The sequence below is a fragment of the Propithecus coquereli genome, unplaced genomic scaffold (assembly GCF_000956105.1).
Source record: "Propithecus coquereli isolate 6110/MARCELLA unplaced genomic scaffold, Pcoq_1.0 Scaffold256, whole genome shotgun sequence".
Classification (NCBI taxonomy): domain Eukaryota; kingdom Metazoa; phylum Chordata; class Mammalia; order Primates; family Indriidae; genus Propithecus; species Propithecus coquereli.
The window spans coordinates 1099349-1108285 of record NW_012148130.1 but is presented as its reverse complement, the minus strand read 5'-3'; the positions used below and the strand labels follow the sequence as shown (position 1 = coordinate 1108285).

The window sequence follows — 8937 nt, the reverse complement described above, 5'->3', positions numbered from 1 at the left end:
GGAGGGGGAACTGGCCTCTTCTCTTCCCCCAACACTTCGGGCTCACTCCTGCCAGCAGACTTGGCCCTGGAGTACTCTTTTGCTGGCTTTGCACCCTTGATCCCTTCTCTAGTTTACCCCTGACCTCCTAGCCTCTGTCTGTTACTTCATCTCACTTTAATTCCCTGCAAGAGCAGTCATTTCCTTGTTTGTATGTTTATGGCCTCTCTTCACTAGAATGTGAACTCCTGGAGAGCAGGGATCTTATCTTTCCAGTTGACCAGTGTATCCTTCCTTGGTTCGTATCATCCTCACAGGAGCTCCCCAAGTATTTGTTGAGGGAAAAAATAAGGAGGTGATAAAGCCGGAAAAAGCGGTGGCAGTGGGCTGGACTGGAGGAATGTTGTAGAGGCCGACTCTTGGCCATGCTTAGGAACTGGGGCATAAGGGAGGGGGCACAGGCCTCCTGGGCTTCTTTTTGGGGTGGTGGGTGAGCAGAGGGGACGGTTACTGAGCCCAGAGGCACAGAAAGAAACGAGCCTTTGCCACAGCACCTCGCGGTGAGCCGGTGGACGCCCAGCCCAATGGTTCGTGAGGAGCTAGTGGCATCTAAGCAGCAGTTTGGCTGGAATACTAATGATGGCTTGCAGGGGGTTTGTCTGGCCCTGACCCCCTACTTCTGCCTCCGGCCGACCCTGACTGCTGTGTCATGCGAGGGAGCACCCCCTTCTTATCCCACCTTTGTACTTAGGAATGACATCAAAGTAACCGGACCTCCTGGTGATGGGGAGCACTTGCTTCCCTGGGGACTGCAGGTGCCACTGCAGGGTTCAACCAGTGGAAGAGGACAGCAGTTCACAAGACAGGGTCGGGGGACTGGCCCAGGTGCGCTTCCAGGTTAAATAAAGCCACCGGGGTCCTGCACTTGAAAGGTCTCCAGGCACTTGGAGGGTTCCCCAAGCTGGTGGCAGGCAAAGAAAGCTGGCCTTGCCCACTGAATCAGCTGCTGAGTCAGGCCTGCAGAGCTGGCACGCAGCAGGAGACCCGGGTGCCTCTCTGACCTAGAAGCACTGCCCTTCAGGCCTGGGCTGGAGGTCAAGGCCCTGCGGGCAGGGGGAGGGGCTGGTGCCGGGGTGCCACGCGGAGGGTGGGCGTCTCCTCCCTTGCCAGCACCCTGACCCTTCCCGATTACCCGCCTGAGATGCAGCTTGTGTCCGAGGGGGAGCGCCTGCTAAGCTCCCTTGAGCTCTGATTCTGGAGGAGAGGGAACAACGAGAGGGCAGGGCGTGGGGTGGGGGGGCAGGGTCCTGACGAGAGGATGTAGATTTTCCAGCAGAAGAGGAAGGCCTCCTGGTCTCAGGCTGAGTCTCCCGGGCCAGGGTCCTTCCTTTCTAGGGGGCTTACGAGAGCCCTCCTTGCAAAGTATGAGAGCCTGGGGTGGGACGGGGCGGGGCAGCCGCGTCCGCTAGCCCGGCCGGGCCCCCCCACGGACTGCCACCCCGGGCCGGCACCCCGCCCGCCAGCCGCGAGGCCCGCGGAGCCCTGCGCCCACCGCCCGCCTCCCCGAGACCGCCCACTCGATACCCAAACGCCGCCTCGCCCTCCCGGCCTCAGCTCGCCCGGCGTTTGCCTGGAGCCGCCCCGCCTCAGTTTCCCCGGATCCCGGCGCCCGGCCCGGGTTGGGCGAAGACGCTGGTGACGTCATGCGGCGCGCGGCATTGTGGGGCGCGGCGGGGCGGGGCGCCGCGGGAGCGACGCGGAGACGCCATTTTCGGCGGCGGGAGCGGCACGGGCGGCGGAGCTGCGGCCGCGAGGAGGAGCCGAGGGGACAGCGCGCGGGCGGCCGAGCATGCTGCAGGGTGGCCGCGCCGGCGCCACTCACTCGTGACCGCAGCGCCGCGCCTGAGGCTGCCGAGGCTGCGGGCCCGGCGCGCAGCCTCTGCTCCGCGCACGCGCACGGCGGCGCCTCCCGGTGCTGACAGCGCGAGACAGCGCGGCCCCGCAGGAGCAGGACGGTGAGTCCCCGCCCGGGCCCGGCCCGGCCCTGGCCCCTTCCTGCACGGCCCAGTCCTGCTCAGGTCCCGGTGTCGGTCCGTCCCTAGTCCAGGTCCCCAGCCTGGTTCCTGCCCCAGTTCATGGCTCCGGCCCCATCCGCGTCCCCTGCAGGTTCAGGTCCCTGTTCCCGGCCCCTCCCCGTCTCCGGGTCCCCAGCCCTGGGCTGCGGCTCCCTCTCCATCCATGTCCCCACTCTGGGTTCCGGTCCCTGTCCCCACCTCGAAGCTCCCTCGCCATCCGTGTTCCCCTTCTAGGTTCCGGGCCCTGGGTCCCCCGCCCTGAGCCGCGGCTCCCTCCGCGTCTGTGTTCCCCCTCTAGGTTTAGGTCCCTGTCCCCCGTCCAAGGCTCCTTGCCCATCTGTGTCCCCTCATCCCGTCTCCGCCTGGGCCCCTCGTCCTCTGCTCGGCCTGCTGCGGGCGGGGGCGGCCGTTCCCGGGAACAGCTGCGGACCGGGAGCCGCGCGACGGGGATGTGGCCGCCCCCGGGCACGCGGCGGGCGGGAGGCCGGTGGCCGGGCGCGCTGGCTTTGTCCGATTCCTCCCGCTTCCTTCCGGCCGCCGCCCTCTCCCGCGGCACCGCCCTGAGCGGACGCGCCTGTCATCCTCGCGGCCCCTCCTGAGAGGCCGGCTGCACCTCGCCCCCTTGGCGGTCCCTTTCTGTCAGTAGCCACGTGCGGTTTCGGGCATCCCTGTTCACCTAAGCTGGCGTTGTTCCAACTAAGCTTGCAGCGCTCCGTCCTGGAGCGCTTTTTCAATGTAAAAATACGGTGCACCCTTTTCCTTAAAAAATTAAAATAAAGCGTTAAAAAAGTACAGTTAATGCGTGGTTGAGTGGATGGGTTTGTAACTTGGGTTTGCAGGTCATTTCCGGGTATATTTGTGTTAGAATTTTTGCTGCCTGTTACCGTTTTATTGTTTAGACGCATTTAAAAATTTACATATTAAGCACTTGATAAGGAGTATTTGCAAAAGTGATGTTTTTAAAAAATATGAGAACAAAAAATTTGAGATATGCCATTTAAAGTGCTATATAAAAGGGCAGTTGGATCTTGGAATTTTTGCATGAGTTGAATTCCAGGGCTTTTTTTGTACAGCATGACTAAGCCATTGATCAGAATCAGCTTGGAATACATTGTAATAGCTCAGTGAAAAACCCATAAGGAAATTGGAACAACCTCCCTAAGTCCCCTAATCGTATCATAGTTACGGATTTACTTCCAGAGACTGACAACAAACCTCTGTTATGGTGGGAAATTTGACTCATTGTTCTGTTTCCTAAGTGTAAGAATACAATGATGCTAGATACTAAACATTTCAGATTGTGGGGAGTTCTATGTGGGAGGGAAGGCACTCTGACAAGCTGGTTTCTCCAAGTCATCAAAGAATGCAACATCATGTTGCAGTTGAGCCTGGCAGCCCTATGGTGGTACTGAGTGGTGTGGAGGATCCGGGTGGTAACCTCATTGCAGCCTCAGCTATTCCCCTCGCTTGGCAGGGTCTCACAAAAGCGCGGCAGACAATGCGTTGGAAAAGCAGAAACACGTGCATGGGAATCAGGACAGTGTCGATCTCCCCCAGGGAGGAAGGAGGGAATGCCACTGGAAAGAGGCACACAGTATCTTTTTTTCATAATAAATAAACACTGCAGTTTATACATTAAAAAAAAATTTAAATTTTTTTTTTTGGAGACAGAGTCTCCCTCTGTCACCCAGGCTAGAGTGCCATGGCCTCAGTCTAGCTCACAGGAACCTCAAACTCCTGGGCTAAGCAATCCTCCTGCCTCTGCCTTCCCAAGTAGCTGGGACTACAGGGGTGCACCAACATGCTCAGCTAATTTTTTTTTAATATTTTTAGTTGTCTGGCTAATTTCTTTGTATTTTTTTAGTAGAGATGGGATCTTGCTCTTGCTGAGGCTGGTCTCCTGACCTCGAGCGATCCTCCCACCTCGGCCTCCCAGAGTGCTAGGATTACAGGTGTGAGCCACCACGCCCAGCCTTAAAACTTTGTACATTCTGGCTGGGTGTGGTGGCTCACACCTGTAATCCTAGCACTCTGGGAGGGCGAAGTGAGAGGATTGCTCTAGGTCAGGAGTTAAAGACCAGCCTGAGCAAGAGCGAGACCCCGTCTCCACTAAAAATAGGAAGAAATTAGCCGGACAACTAAAAATATATAGAAAAAATTAGCCGGGCATGGTGGCACATGCCTGTAGTCCCAGCTCCTGAGAGGCTGAGGCAGGAGGATCGCTTGAGCCCAGGAGTTTGAGATTGCTGTGAGCTAGGCTGACGCCACGGCACTCACTCTAGCCAGGGCAACAGAGCGAGACTCTGTCTCAAAAAAAAAAAACTTTGTACATTCTTAAGCATGTTTCACAATGTTAAAAAAAAAAAGTAACTTTCTGTATAGGGTATAAACTATCTTTAAAATATTTACATAAAAGAAAAGTCAAAACTTGAATGAAATGTAGAATTTGTATAATTTGGAAACATTCTTAGTAGATAAGTGGAATGCAAGAAACCAATATTTTATGTAACAAAGAAGAGAGCAGTAATATCCTAAACACGAGTACTTGGGAAGCTTTAAGTATCAAATTTCAGGACATAGAGTAAAAATGACTAAAATTAGGATTATGAAAGTACGGTCTTAAATGTCTGTTGAGAACAGCTGGCAGGCGCTGGACCAAGGAGTCGCTCTGTTGATGGAAGCCGCCTCCGCTAGGTGCTCACAGCCTGGCAGGGGCCGGTTACAGACCATGGTGAGCGCTCGGAGGAAGTGATTCCTCACAGGAGACTGGAGGGAAAGTAAAATTGGCCAAGTGTGGGATTGGTGGTCCTTCGGGAGGAAACAAGGCCTGGGGTTGCGCTGTGGCAGAGGGGCCTGCTGCGGAGGAAGGAGTGGGGGTGGGGGTGGAAAGGTGAGGCTGGGAAGGGCCTGGACCCACTTGCCTGGGAGGCTGCTTCCATCGCGACGTTTGAGGGAGGGTTGGGGGATTCTGAGGAGCCAGGTGACATTTTAGGAGGAGCATAGGCAGTGGTGTGGCAGGTGCTGGGAACTGGGATGAGCCTAGTCAGGGAGTCCTTAACCCCAAGTGGGGACTGCCAGCCTCTGGGCTGGGCAGTGACAGCAGGAACAGCAGAGCTGCTGGATTAGGGCTGGGGTTGTGGGATGGGGGGCGGTTAAGGGCTGATCAGATTGGGGCAGGGCAGGACTCTGGTGAAAGCACAAGGCAGCTCCTGGCACTGCTCTGCTAAGGTTTTTCCAGTGTCCTCTGAGCACCCTGCCCCCACCTCTATCCCGTCTTCCTGCTGTGGCCCTACTGCAGCACTGCCAGGCGCAGCTGGGGCTTGACCTGAACTCTAATGATCTAGTGATCGCGTGTTGTGTCCGCGTGCTCCTTAGCCCCTGCCCTGCTGGTTTTTCTCCTTAGCGCTCCTCACTGCTTAAAGTACTGTATTATTTCACTTAATCATTTTATTTTCTTTATTCTCTGTCTCCACTTCCATTCATAATCTCCACAGGGGCAGGGATTTTTGTCTCTTGCATTCAGAGTCAGTGCTTGGCACATAATGGGCACTTAATAAATGTTTGTTGAAGGAATACATCTAGAATGATCTCTTCATCTCTAACTTGGGTGACCCACTGGCTGGTGACACCCACCAAGACAGGGGAAATGGGCTGACAGGGCACGTGAGTCTGCTTTTGGATGTGTCAGGTCCGAAGTGCTTGCCGGGCAGCCAGGGGGACTAGCGGGCAGGTGGAGGTGCAGGACTGGAGCTCCAGAGAGAGGCTGGGGCTGGACCTGAAGATCTGTGAGTCTGCATCGTGTTGGGAGCCAGTGGGGTCCTAACGTCCACCTGGTAGAAACTGCAGAGCGGCCCTGGGAGGAAAGCGCCCCGGGAAACGGAGAGGAGAGGAGCAGGTCGGTAAGAGGCCAAGGAAGAGTTGGACTGAAAGTCTCCATTGAATTTGGCTTCTAGGAGGTTACTAATGACCTTTCGTGCTTTTCCTGAGAGTATTACCTCCTAGGGCAAGGGCTAATTCAGAGCTGACCTGCATTCTTCCTCGCAAGGCATCCTTGTCATTCTGCCTTGTAGTCTCCTAGTTAATATACCCATGGATTAAAATTGAATTATGATTTTATTTTAGTTTTAACTAATTATTTGAGGCAGATGAAAGCAATTTGGATCTATGCTTTTTTTTTTTTTTTTTTTTTTTTTAGACAGAGTTTCACTTTGTTGCCCGGGCTAGAGTGCCGTGGCGTCATCCTAGCTGACAGCAACCTCAAACTCCTGGGCTCAACCCTCAGCCTCCCGAGTAGCTGGTACTACAGACATGCGCCACCATGCCCGGCTAATTTTTTGTATATAATTTTAGCTGTCCAGTTAATTTCTTTCTATTTTTGGTAGAGACGGGGTCTCGCTCTTGCTCAGGCTGGTCTCGAACTCCTGAGCTCAAACGATCCACCCGCCTCGGCCTCCCAGAGTGCTAGGATTACAGGTGTGAGCCACCGCGCCCGGCCTGGATCTATGCTTTTTGAATATGCTTGCTGTGCTGTCTGAACTTAAAAAATAAACCAGATAAGTGAATATCAGTAGAGCAGACATTTTAAGCCATGTGCATATGTAGAGTAGATATTATTTTCTTGGGTCTGAAATATCCCAGTTATCTTAATTTAAACCGTGGATTGTTACCTGACTTCAGTTGCATAATGTAGAAATTTAGGAGTGAAGTTAGCACTGTTCCAGATAAAATAAATACGTAAAGCTGGGCGTGGTGGCCTGCGTCTGTAGTCCCAGCTACTGGGGAGGCCGAGGCCAGAGGATCTCTCAAAGCCAGGGGTCAAGCCCAGCCTGGGCAACATAGTGAGACCCCATCTCTAAAATAATAGATACTGTAACCACCTCCATTTACTGTCGAGGCATTTGGGGGTTAAAGAGGACAAGTTATTCAAACCAAAGTTACACAGCTGTGAAATCAGGGTTCCAACTCATTCTTTTTGCTTCCACAGTTCAAGCTTTGAACCATTGTGCAAAACTTACCACCGTGCAAAACTTAAAGCTGCAGCTTCACGTGAACTGTGATAATGCTAAGTTTAGTCCTATAATTACCTTAACCTAGGAAGCCCTTGCCCTACCTCCATTTTTTGAAAAGATTTACCGTTTTAACCATTTGTAAGTGTACAGTTCTTCAGTGTTAAGGATATTTATATTAATACATAGCTATGCCACTTCTCTAGAACTCCTTCACCTTGCAGCTCTGAGACGCAGCACCCGCTAAACGCCGCCGCCGCCTCCTCCCCGACCCAGCCCTTGGTAACCACCTTTCTGCCGTGTTTCTATGATTTTGACTATTTTAGAAACTTCAGATGAGTAGAGCCACACAGTATCTGTTCTTTTGTGACTGGCTTAATTCACGTAGCATAATGTCCTCAAGGTTCATTAATTTCTATTCTTTTTAATTAAAAAATCATTAAGTTTGGAAGCTTTTTAAGTATAATATTTATTTTAGTTTTCTATTTACCATATAACAAATTACTGCAAACTTAGCAGCTTAAACCAGTCCCTGTGTATTGTCTTGCTGCGTCCGTGGTGAGGGACCCTGGCAGGCTCAGCTGGGCACTCTGCTCAGGTCTCAGGGCCTGCAGTCCTGTGGCCGTGGCCGGCTCTCCTGCGGAGCTTGGAGTGCTCTTTCAAGCTCTTTTGTGTCACAGAATTCGGTTCTTTGGTGGTAGGACTGGGTCCTCCTTTCCTTGCTAGCTGGCTGTCAGCAGGGGGCTGCTCTGAGCTTCTAGAGTTGCCCACACTGCTTGCCGGAATCTTCAAAGCCAGCAGTGGAGAATCGCCCTCACCCTGAGTGCCTAGATTTGAGGGCTCATGTGATGAGGTCAGGCACACCTGGATAATCTCCCTATTTTAAGGTCAATTTATTTGGTCAAAATCCCTTTACAGTGGTTGCTCCCTTAGCGCTGGATACAGTAACTGGGAGAAGGTGTATGCACACCAGGAATCTTGGGGGAAGGGGACACCTTAATCTGCCTGTGACATCTCACAGTTTCATTGTGTTCTCAAAAGAAAACCATTTGTAACCATCTGTCGGTTAGCATCAGAGTAATACTTTCTGAATATATCCAGCATTAAATGTTAGGAAACTTTTTAAAATTGAGATATAATTTACATACAGTAAAATGCTAAGGTTTTAAGTGTACCATTCAGTCAGTTTTGACAAATTCATATCAAGGTATATATAGCCCAGAAAGTTCCTTCATGCCTCTTGCCAATCATCAGCTATCCCCCCTTCAAGCAACACTGATCAGGTTTCTGTCACCACAGGTTTAGTCTTCCTATTCTAGAATTTCACATAAATGACATTATATACTATGCATTTTTTTCCATGCAGCATCTGTCTTTCAGCGTAATATTTTTGAAATTCAGCTGTGTTGCGGTGTGTACAGGTGGCGTGTCTCTTCTTTCCCTGGGCAGTGTCCTGTTGTGTGAATGTGCCACGTAGCCGGCGTCCCCTTCACGCACAGCTGGGGCGCTGCTCATTGCACAGACTGTGTGAACATGCATTTTCACCTGTTTTGGGTAAATTTCTAGGAGTAGAATTGCTCATAGGGTAGATGTATGATTAACTTTCAAAGAACTGCTGATTTTCCAAAGTGGTTGTACCATGGTTCATGCCCAGCAGCAGCGAGTGAGTGTTCTGGTTACTCACACCCATCCGTCGTCTGGTGTGCCTGTCTCTGTCATCTGAGCCATTCTAGCGGATGCGTGGTGGCATCGTAACAGTTTTTACGTGCATGTCCCTGGTGACTCCCGATAAGGAGCACTCACATGCTTGTGGGCCTTTTGTGTACATGTTTTTGTGAAGTGTCTGTCCAAGACTTTTTGCTCATTTAAAAAATTGC

General features: G+C 52.3%; 1 protein-coding gene across 5 annotated transcripts in view; it reads left to right on the top strand.

The window, feature by feature from the left end:
* Window positions 1-1804: 1804 nt before the first annotated feature.
* The window catches only part of KLC1 (kinesin light chain 1), a 55756-nt gene continuing 48623 nt past the window's right edge, over window positions 1805-8937 (top strand). For all 5 annotated transcript variants that reach the window (XM_012647101.1, XM_012647100.1, XM_012647099.1 and 2 more), the window contains exon 1: window positions 1805-1994. The gene's annotated coding sequence lies outside the window, so the exon portion shown is untranslated. The remainder of the gene's footprint in view (window positions 1995-8937) is intronic.